Consider the following 9,929-nt stretch of genomic DNA (forward strand, 5'->3'; position numbering starts at 1 on the left):
CTATTTACTTGGAGGCACAGTGTTTGGCAGAACATTTTTTTTTTTGAAGAAAACTTTGCAAGCACGTAAAAATGTTAAAGGCAGCAGCCCAGTTTAAAATGAATCACTGTCACACCATGTTAGGGAGAGGTAGAGGAGAGTGGCATAGCAAAGCCCATATTCCTGTCCCAGGGGGCGTGTTTTTCTTTGACTTGCAATGCTAGGCAGCATTGACAGTCCTTGCTTCTTTGCTAAAGTATTGTGCACTCTTGTACAAAGAGATCCCTTTTATCCTCAGAGACATAATAAATAAAATCCAGTAGATCCTTTATGATTTCTAAGTATTGCAGCTCTGCTTCTTCCATCATGTCACTCAGCAAAGGGTTATACTGGTACCACCACTGAACAGTCAAGCAGCCATTAGCTCACGCAATCCTGAACTGCCGGCAGCATCTACCATCTCTGAGCCTTTGTCACCCTCAGGAGTGATGTGCTGACCATAAGAATCACTGTCTGTAATAATGTTGTCAATATGGACTGTGCTTTTCTAATACTCATAGCCATTCATCAACTTTCCTCCCTGATGATTTTGGGACTACACAAACTTTGTGCAACTCACCAGGCCTCGAGCTGCACAGAAGCAACTGAATGCATTGCTTTTTCTACCTAAATACAATGAACAGGTCCTTAGTTCTGTAAACTGGTGTGGTGCTACATTAACTTTAATTGCCCTGAAGCAAGCTGCTTTGCAGATTGCCCATAAGGTCTTCAAAAGAAAAAAAAACATTTTTAGGGAGTTCTCACAATTTTTTTGTCCCCCTTTGGTAACACTGCAATTTAATAAACTATCTTTTTCTGTATCCTCAGCTGAAGTGTCCTTGGGAGAGACAACCTCAACAGCTGCTGAAAACTGACCCAAGAGGAGGAAACAAAGAGTGTGTGTGGACGAAACAGGAGCCCTAATTGCTGCTTTCCTGGGCTGCTGCTCAGCTGCCTGCAGGGCTTCCTGCAGAGCCATGGAATTGCGCGGAGCCAGTGCTTTGCTCTGCAGCTGTAGGGGCAGCGAACTAAAACTCCTCAAAGAAGTTTTAGTTTGCTGCGCCCCAAGTCATTTAAGGCACATTACACCGCTGAATTTTCTACAGCAGCTGCAATTCATGTGCAATGTGCCACTGAGGCATGCAAACACCAACGCCATTAAAACAGTACAAAAGCATTTAGCCCGCTTTAAAGCGTCGTGCGCACACACCTCTCATTTTGTCTACACACGTCCAAAAGAAACATACTAGAGCTGACCTGTCCTGTAAGCTCTCCACTCTATAGGGACTGCAAACAGAGAAAGGAGGGTGGATGCCGGAGAGAGAAGGCTCAGGAATGGGTGGATATCATGCTGCAGGATGCTTAGGACAATGAGATGCAAAGAAGGACACCACAATCTCATGAAGCTCCTCAAACAACATGCCAAAATGTTGCAGACTAATATGGAGCAAAATACCCAGGCGCCATCTCCATAACTCCTTCACATAGTATTCATATTTGATAAAACAAAATAAAAACATTAAGATAACTAGGTCACTTATCCTGAAGTGGTGCACATTAAGTCACTATCTGTCATAAGAATGGATGCCATTATCTTATATGCTATTATTACTTATTATTGAGATGGTGCACACAATAAAAAAAAACTTGCCCCTCACTTTCAGATGCAGCACTGACCTACTCTTTTAAGGTCACCCTTGGCTGAACAACTCTGCAGAAAGTCCGAATTTAACTGCACGTACCTCTTGTTTTTTTAAATTGGGCAGACAATCTGTCCACTGCCACCTGCCACCCAGTGGGCAAGGTTTCCTCTTTTGCTTCACAAACATTGTGTAATCCACAGCATGCACCAGTAATAATAGGAATATCAGACTTGCTGAGATTTAGCCTAGTCACGAGACATAACCAGCATCCTTTCAACTGAAAAAAGCATGTGCTCACTGTCACCCTGTGCCTACTTAGACAGGAAGTGAATCTCTCTTTGCTACTATCCAGTAATGCAGGCACACATCACAATTGAACCATCCTTAAATGTCACTGATAGGGAACGATTTTATAATGATATAAAGTGCTGTGGCTCTTACACCAGGGGGTAGGAGTACCCATCATACTTTGCAACTGATGGGTAGCAAATACTTACTCCCACGCTTTGGAGCTCCCAGGGGGTGGGTGACGTGTGGCTGGGGCATTTTCACTTTTCCATTTTCCCTTTTCTCCTAAACATGAGTTCACTAAACTTCAATTGACTAAAGTCTGAAGTATACCTGCCTGATTTGAGGGGTTTGGGGGGAGGGGGAAGAGGTGCTTGGATCCACACTTACTGCTTCCCTGGGTCTAGGGGGGTGGGGAGCATGATGAGGGGCTGCAGTCAAGTAGGGAGTGAGGACAGTTCATTGTTAGATAGCGTTTACTGAATAAGCAGTGCAAGGGAGCTCAGTGATAAAACAGGTGCTGACAAAAGGCACAAAAAAAGGAAAGGTGGGAAGGAAGGAGGAGGACAGTAGAGTTCTGGCTACATACTGGAGCAGACGGTTGCAACATCGTAGGTAGGAGCAATATAGTGCAGGATGCCTGAAGGACCAACTAAACCCACGTCATAGAATGCTTGGTGTCCACAGATAACAATGAACTAGTCCGAAGTGGTACTTGATTTATCAGGTATACTTTTGAACTGCTCCAGGTGGCTTTATACCTTTGTAACAGGCTTGCATGTCTTTCTACTTTAGGCTTAAACTACATTTAAAACACTAAGTGTTATGTGTGTTCATGCCCCAGGTGTGTAGTGGAAGGCTTCATGAGTCAGAGCAATGAAACAGGGGGCCATGTCCCGAGAATTATTACTGGCATTCTTCTCTAATCAGTACATTCATACTGGTGAGGTCATGGAAAAGTCACGTCTTTGAAGATGCATAAATTATATGCTTTCCACATACATTCAACATTAAAGTTTCTCAAACATTCTCTGTAATTCACTAACACTTGCATCATTTTTTCTGTTTATACAGCCAGTTGTACAATGTAAGGAACTTGATCTTGGGATATGAATTCTATATATCAGTCCATCACAGTTTAGGAAACTCATTGCTTCATATCCCTCTATTACATCTTATACATTGCAACATGTGCACAAGACAGTTTCATAGTTAGTTTTATAGTTTCTAGAGTCGGAAGGGACCTGAACAGATCATCAAGTCTGAACCCCTGCCCTGGGCAGGAACAATAATACCCCAGCCAGATACCTATCCAACCTCCTCTTGAAGACCCCCAAGGTAGGGGAGAGCACCAACTCCCTTGGGAGCTCATTCCAGAGCCTGGCAGCCCTAACTGTAAAGTAATGCCTCCTGATATCAAGCCTGAACGTGCTCTCAATCAATTCGTGGCCATTATTCCTTGTTATCCCAGGTGGTGCCCAGGGGAACAGAGCCTCACCTATGTTCTGCTGGTCCCCCCTGGTGAGTTTATAGACGGCCACCAGATCCCCCCTCAGTCTTCTCTTGTGAAGTCTGAATAGATTTAGGCCTTTCAGCCTCTCTTCATAGGGCCTGGCTTGCTGCCCCCTGACCATGTGAGTGGCCCGCCTCTGGACCCTCTCAAGCTTAGCCACATCCCTCTTGAAGTGTGGTGCCCAGAACTGGACACAGTACTCCAACTGCGACCTGACCAGCACCGCACAGAGGGGAAGAATCACCTCCCTGGACCTACCTGTGCTGCATCTGTAGATGCACAAGGTGCAGTTAGCCTTACTGACCGCTTCCTCACGTTGGCGGCTCATGTCCATTGACATAGCAGGATATGCTCAATGGCTTTGCCCACTACATGACAACTGCCCCCACTAAGACCAACAGTGGTCTGCACTCGGAAGTTTCTACAGCCTCACTGTACCATCAGAATAGCTTTCATTTTCATCCCTACATTGGAAGGCTGGGACCAACATGGAATACAACACCAGAAAAGTGGCCTTCTCATCTGAAAAGTTCTGTGGCCAATGAAGATGTTCATCACAACACAATCCTATCACTTGGTGTTCATTTCTCAGGTCTCAGAAATAATACTACCACTCAGTGAATCTTTGTAGCAACCTGCACTCTCTGTATTATTGACTCATTCTCTGAGATTTCCTCTGTAATCTTAATTGTGCTACCTGTCACTATTGCAATTATGGTCATTTAAATGCTGTAAATGCAGAAGAATTGTGCAGCCTGTCTGTAAACCAGACACAAGAACTGTGGCAACTTGGCAGAGAGAGAGAGGGAAAAAAATAAAAGGAACTGTAGAACTTTTACAAATGACAGGATGCAAAATACGGAACATGGAAAAGGGAATGATGGGACATTCATCTTGGAGACCCATAATTCTCTAGTGGTGGCAAAAGCACAATTCATTGCAAAAATGTGTCAGTACATGATGTCAGAAGGGGGCGAGGGGAACACTTTCTGCTGGTCTGGGGTACACTCTGGCTTCAAGTAACACAACAGATGCGATGAAGTCATGCAGCAATAGTATAAGCCCCCAGGTACACATGTGCTTTGATAAAATGGAAATGCCAGCTGTTGTAAGCTAGCAGACCATATGATGGTAACCTTCCAGTATATACATAGCCTCAGAGAAAACAGTTCTTGCCCAATTTCCTTTCAAACAATAAAACTAGATATAAAGCAGACAAAGAATATAATTTAGATACATCAATGCTGGTTGAGTGAGCAATTGGAGGCTGATCTCAGAGCAGTTTCAGTGTTTGTAGATTTCTTTTTATGTTTTTAAGGCCATTTTTTCATGGTGGAGTAGTCTGAAATATGCTATGAAAACAGTAAAGAGGTTGTGATAGTTTGATTTGTAAGGAAACAGAAACAGAGTTAAAAACCTAAGGAATACCACCAAAAAAGTCATAACTTTGTAACATCTCACTGTTCAAAAGAGTTATGGGTTTGCTGGCATTGTCTTGCTTTGTTATCTGTGAAAAACATGTAACAGACCCTCAGCTGATGTAAACTGCCATCGTTCATTAACCTCAATGGAACCATAAACATTTATACAAAGATAAGGATCTGGATACACATGTAAGAAGTACCACAATATTTAGCAAGCAACTCAAACACAGCATGTTGTAGATCCTTTGATCATTATTCTACAGCCCAAACAATGATTTTATAAATTATACTAGAGTCAGCAGCAGCACAAGCTACACTTCTTCAACACTGCCTGATAATCTCAAATTTGATCTCATGCAGGACTTTGTATTCATCATGCATCCACCTGCAGGCTAAAATGCATGCCTATCCTACATCCCTGCATTGTTCTAATATGTAGGCTCAAAGTGCTTTCCAAAGTTAAAGAGAAGTCAAGCAAAATCACTCTTCCATTTGTTCTCACTATTAACAAAAATGTAATTTTTGATTGTATGCAAGTGGGTCTCCTGAGCATGAAAAGAACTTTTAAGGGAAAAGCTAAACCAAAAGATGAGTTTGCAGTTAGCTCCAAATGCACTGTGGTCCCTGGTCATTCCTATCTCTTGTAGGATGGTCTTCCAGAATCCAAGTTCTGCTACTACGGAAACTCTGTTCCCTATGCATTTGTGGACACAAGCTATTAGTTGATAGTTTCAGGGTACCACCAAAACATACCTGGGAGGTTACAGTAGTAGCTACACTCACGTAATTAGGGCCAATCTTGAAAAGGGTTTTGAATATTAAGTTAGAGATCTTGAATTGGCTTCTGTATTCAATACTAAGACCACAATGCCACTGTGAAGTGCTCACAGAGGCTGTGTTACATTGCTTTATACTGCTTGCAGCTTTTCCTTGATGTGCTGCTTCATACCTAAATATAATGAACAAGTCCTCGGTTTTGTAAACTGGTGCGGCTCTACATTAACTTTAGTTGATTTATGGTGGTTTAGACCACTTGAATATCTGAGCCATTAATGGGTTGTAGTCACTGAGCCTGAAGCATAATTAAATACCGTGTCTTGTTTTGGGGCACAATGTTTAAAGTATAATCCCCCTCACCCCCAAATCACCAAAACATGCAAGTTACCTTTGCACATAAATCTTTAAAGTTTAGTCTGTGGATAAGGCACTCAAATATATGCAGATGACCTATAGCATTCTTCATGGGATGTAACCCTTGTGAACTTGTACCATGTGTGAATGTAGTGGCCACATCCTCAAAATGAGACCTAGGTAGGATGGTTCAGGAACATGCTACAGAGATCTCAGAGATGCACAAGGAAGAAGTTACTCCGCACGGACTGTTCACTATACACTGTACAGAGAATTATATATACATTTTTATATGCACAAGATAAAAGATAACTGATGAAAATTATGTTCTTTAGTTTCGTAATTAGTATTTGTGGGTTTTTAGAACTAAGAACTGAAATGATACCCTTTGGGGTTAATACCACCCTATTTGGGTCTGTGTTGCAAATAATGTACAACTAGATAGAAAACTGAGCACACTACACGCAAGTGCACATGTGCATGTATGCATGCACGCACACACACACACACACACACACACACACGTGTGCAAATGCGGTCTGTTAATACTGTGTTGATGTCCAGCAAACCTTTCTACTCAGAAGCAGCAGTTTTCTCAAACTCAACTATATTAAAAACAGTAGGTACAGCAAGTTGTTCAGCAAAATTAATGAAAAGATAATGTACAAAACCCAAAGAGAAAATAAAGCCTTTAAAAATAAAGTTCTCTTTTTGAAACAGTTTGCTTGCTAGCAAGTACATTTAGCTTAACCTAAGATTTACCTCTACTGCACATTGTACTCTCTGATCCTTCAGTAGGAACAGTAAAATCATATCACACTTATGCTCTTGTTACAGACAGGTCTACATAAATTCTTTTTGACATCTGCATAATAAGGAAAACATCACTGGTTTACAAAGAATAGGCAAAAAATATGTGAAATCAGGGCTCACGAGTTACTCATCCAATATTACTGTACATTAAATTTCTGCAGTTACATATAGCATAGATCTTTATTTCTTTGTCTCTTAACCTAATAACCCCATAAAATTACATTTTGGCTCTGTTCCTTTCCACAGTGACCACTGCCAGCACAACAGCAATATACTGCTCAAATGCAAAATGAAAAACTTGTTTTAAATGAAAGCTACAAACAAAGCAAATATTTTCCAGGAAGTATAGCACAGACAGGCATTAAACTTGTAATAGCTGACACATTATTTAACATCTCTAATGTAAAAGGGTTTTTTTTGTTTGTTTGGGGTTTGTTTGTTTTTTTAGGGAAACTATCATGAAACATTTCATAAAAAATGAAATGTCATTCCTAAGGGAGTTGTTTTTGAAATTATTACATTCCTGTTATTAGACATGCAAACCTTTGAGTTTGACAAAGAATGACATGCTACAGAGTAGCAATATATAGGTGATTAAAAGCAATCATAGGATAGATGATAGTATTCATATTTTTGGATCACTAATGAAAAAAGCATAGTGCTCTCGAGTACTTGATACTAATCTCCACTTGCCATATGAATGAAGCACTGAACACTCAGGAAAATAAATTAAAGTTAAGAAAGGAGATATTTAGGTTACATATTAGGAATACAATTTTAATATGACCGGATATTGACATGAGCCACCAAGTGAAGTAATTGAAAGCTTTAAGTATCATATAATTTAAAGGCTAGAACAGATAAGTATCTGGAGATTTAACATTTCTTGCTGTGCCTACCAACAAGGGGAATAGATCAGATGGACCAAAAGATCCTTCCATTTATATTTCCTATGCTTGTAAGGTTCAGTCCAAATCTTCCTGGCAACCAGTATTTAATTTTCATTATATCTTTTATCCTCAGCTTTTTGTTGCATTGTTCTAAGCCCTAGTAGAGAATATAGCCCTGCATGATGGGGGTGACTGAATGGAGGTCCATTAGAAAAGAAGGTCTGTAAAGGTCATGGAAGTAGCATATAGAGCCCTTGTTTCTTTTTTAAAGAAACACCTAAACCAGACAGAAATTCTTCTTCCAAAAAGTAAACTGTCCCCTCCCTCACTGACCCCAATGATTGCCTGATGTTCATACTATATTTTTCATCCAAGGATCTCAAAATGCCTTATAAACATCAGTGAAGTAACTCACACATTACTACTGTGAATCAGCTATTACATCCTTTTAAGCAGATACAGAAAGTGAAACATCCAACTGTTAGCTGACTTGCCCAAGGTCACAAAGGTAATGTGTGGCAGGCATAGATCCCTTCCCTCCCAACCCTGAACCTTCACTAGAAAAACCCCTATTTCCTCACAAATTCATGATTTATCTCCCACATGCTCCTTGCCAAGAAATTAAGGAACAGGGATGTTCTTAATTATAAAACACTTACGCTGGTGAAAGAGTGGATCAAAAGACATACCATTATTCCTAGTGCCATCATTTGGTTAAAAAAAAAAAATCCCTGCATTTCCAAAACAATTATCTGACCTGCTTTAAGGATGAACTCACGTTCTCAGTACCCAGTCAGATTTCCAAAGGTTAAATCAACCTCTCAGTTCCTCACGTGCCATTCGAAACAAACATCAGCACAGGCCAATTGTTGCACGGGCTTGGGAGAACTTCAAGCTGTTGAACAGCGACCAGGATTATGAATGCGGCACTGGCATTATTACCGCCCTACTACGATCCTGTTTTATTCTCACCGAGCGCAGCAATCCGACAGCTCTCCCAATGTCCTAAAACACTAGAGGGCAACCGTGTCACGCCAGAAAAAAAAAAAAAAAAAAAGGCAACCCTCTTCCCTGCCAGGCGGACCTGGGTACCACACCGGGGACACAGAGGCTAACGGAGCTAATCAAGGCAAACTCTTCTCCAAGGCACAGAAGCTAAACTTGGGCTGGGTCTATTTTTAAAAGCCGAGCCGGGGCTTGAATGAGAAGAGCCCACACACACACACTCCACTGACAGACACACAGCCAGAGACAGGTAGACACACCCGGACACACACAATCCCCCCCACAAGTGAAACACCTCCCCCCCCCACACATGCAGGCACACAGACCCCCAACCCCCCAGCCAACAGACACACATCCCACCCCAACAAGCAAGCTCACACCCCACCCCAGAAACACCCCCTCTGACAATCCCCCCACACAGAGATCCCCCCAGCCAACAGACAGGCTTACACCCAGAAGACAGGCACAGAGTCCCTCCCAACACCCGCCCCCAAAACACCTGTATACACACCCAGACACCCCCCCACCCAACATACACCAACACCTCCCCAACCAACACACACACACACACACACACACACACACGTACACCCAGACACCTCCACCCAACACACACACCCCCAGCGCTGCCCGCCCCCCGGACCAGCGCCGGCAGCGCCCCGCCCCCTCCTAAACTTTTCCAGGGCGGCGCCCCGCGCCCCCGGGCGGACTTTCCCAGCTGGGCTCCAGGGCAACGAAACGCGCCCGCGCGCCCATCACCTGCGGGCGCCCCCCAGGGCCATGCCGGGCCGCTGCGCTCCCCGCGGCGCCTCCCGCTGCTGCCCCGAGCGCGGCAGGGGATGTGGCGGCCGCCGGCCCCCGCAGAGCCCGCTCCCTGTGCCCGTGCGAGAGCCGGGGCGGCGGCGGCGGGCAGGGGGTGCTCCTGCTCCGGCGGCGGCTGCTGGTGTCGGGCGGAGGCAGCGGGAGGGGCGCTCCGCTCCGCCACCGGCTCCTCCCTCGCCGGCCGCCTGTGCCCAATCCGCTCCGGCGCGGGAGGCTCCCCTCACCCGCCCCCGCCCCTGGCCCCGGCCAGCCTGGCCGCAGCCGCCCCGAGGTGGGGGAGGGAGGAGGCGGCCCGGCTCCCCCGCTTCGAAGCGGCGCCGCCGGGGAGCGCCCCGCGAGGTCCAGGGGCTCGTAGGGAAAGCGGGTGGGAGGGGGCATGTAG

The 9,929-nt window shown here is 44.2% G+C and overlaps 1 protein-coding gene across 2 annotated transcripts in view; it reads right to left on the reverse strand.

The window, feature by feature from the left end:
• Positions 1-9,689, reverse strand: part of LOC102575391 (bifunctional heparan sulfate N-deacetylase/N-sulfotransferase 3) — a 134,663-nt gene extending 124,974 nt beyond the window's left edge. Inside the window, exon 1 of one of the 2 annotated variants that reach the window (XM_006261060.4) lies at positions 9,485-9,689. The gene's annotated coding sequence lies outside the window, so the exon portion shown is untranslated. Of the gene's footprint in view, positions 1-8,477; positions 8,929-9,484 lie in introns of those variants that run through there. The other variant, XM_019494960.2, reaches the window with a different exon arrangement.
• Positions 9,690-9,929: the final 240 nt, after the last annotated feature.

This window comes from Alligator mississippiensis, chromosome 2, assembly GCF_030867095.1.
Source record: "Alligator mississippiensis isolate rAllMis1 chromosome 2, rAllMis1, whole genome shotgun sequence".
NCBI classification, from domain to species: Eukaryota; Metazoa; Chordata; order Crocodylia; family Alligatoridae; genus Alligator; species Alligator mississippiensis.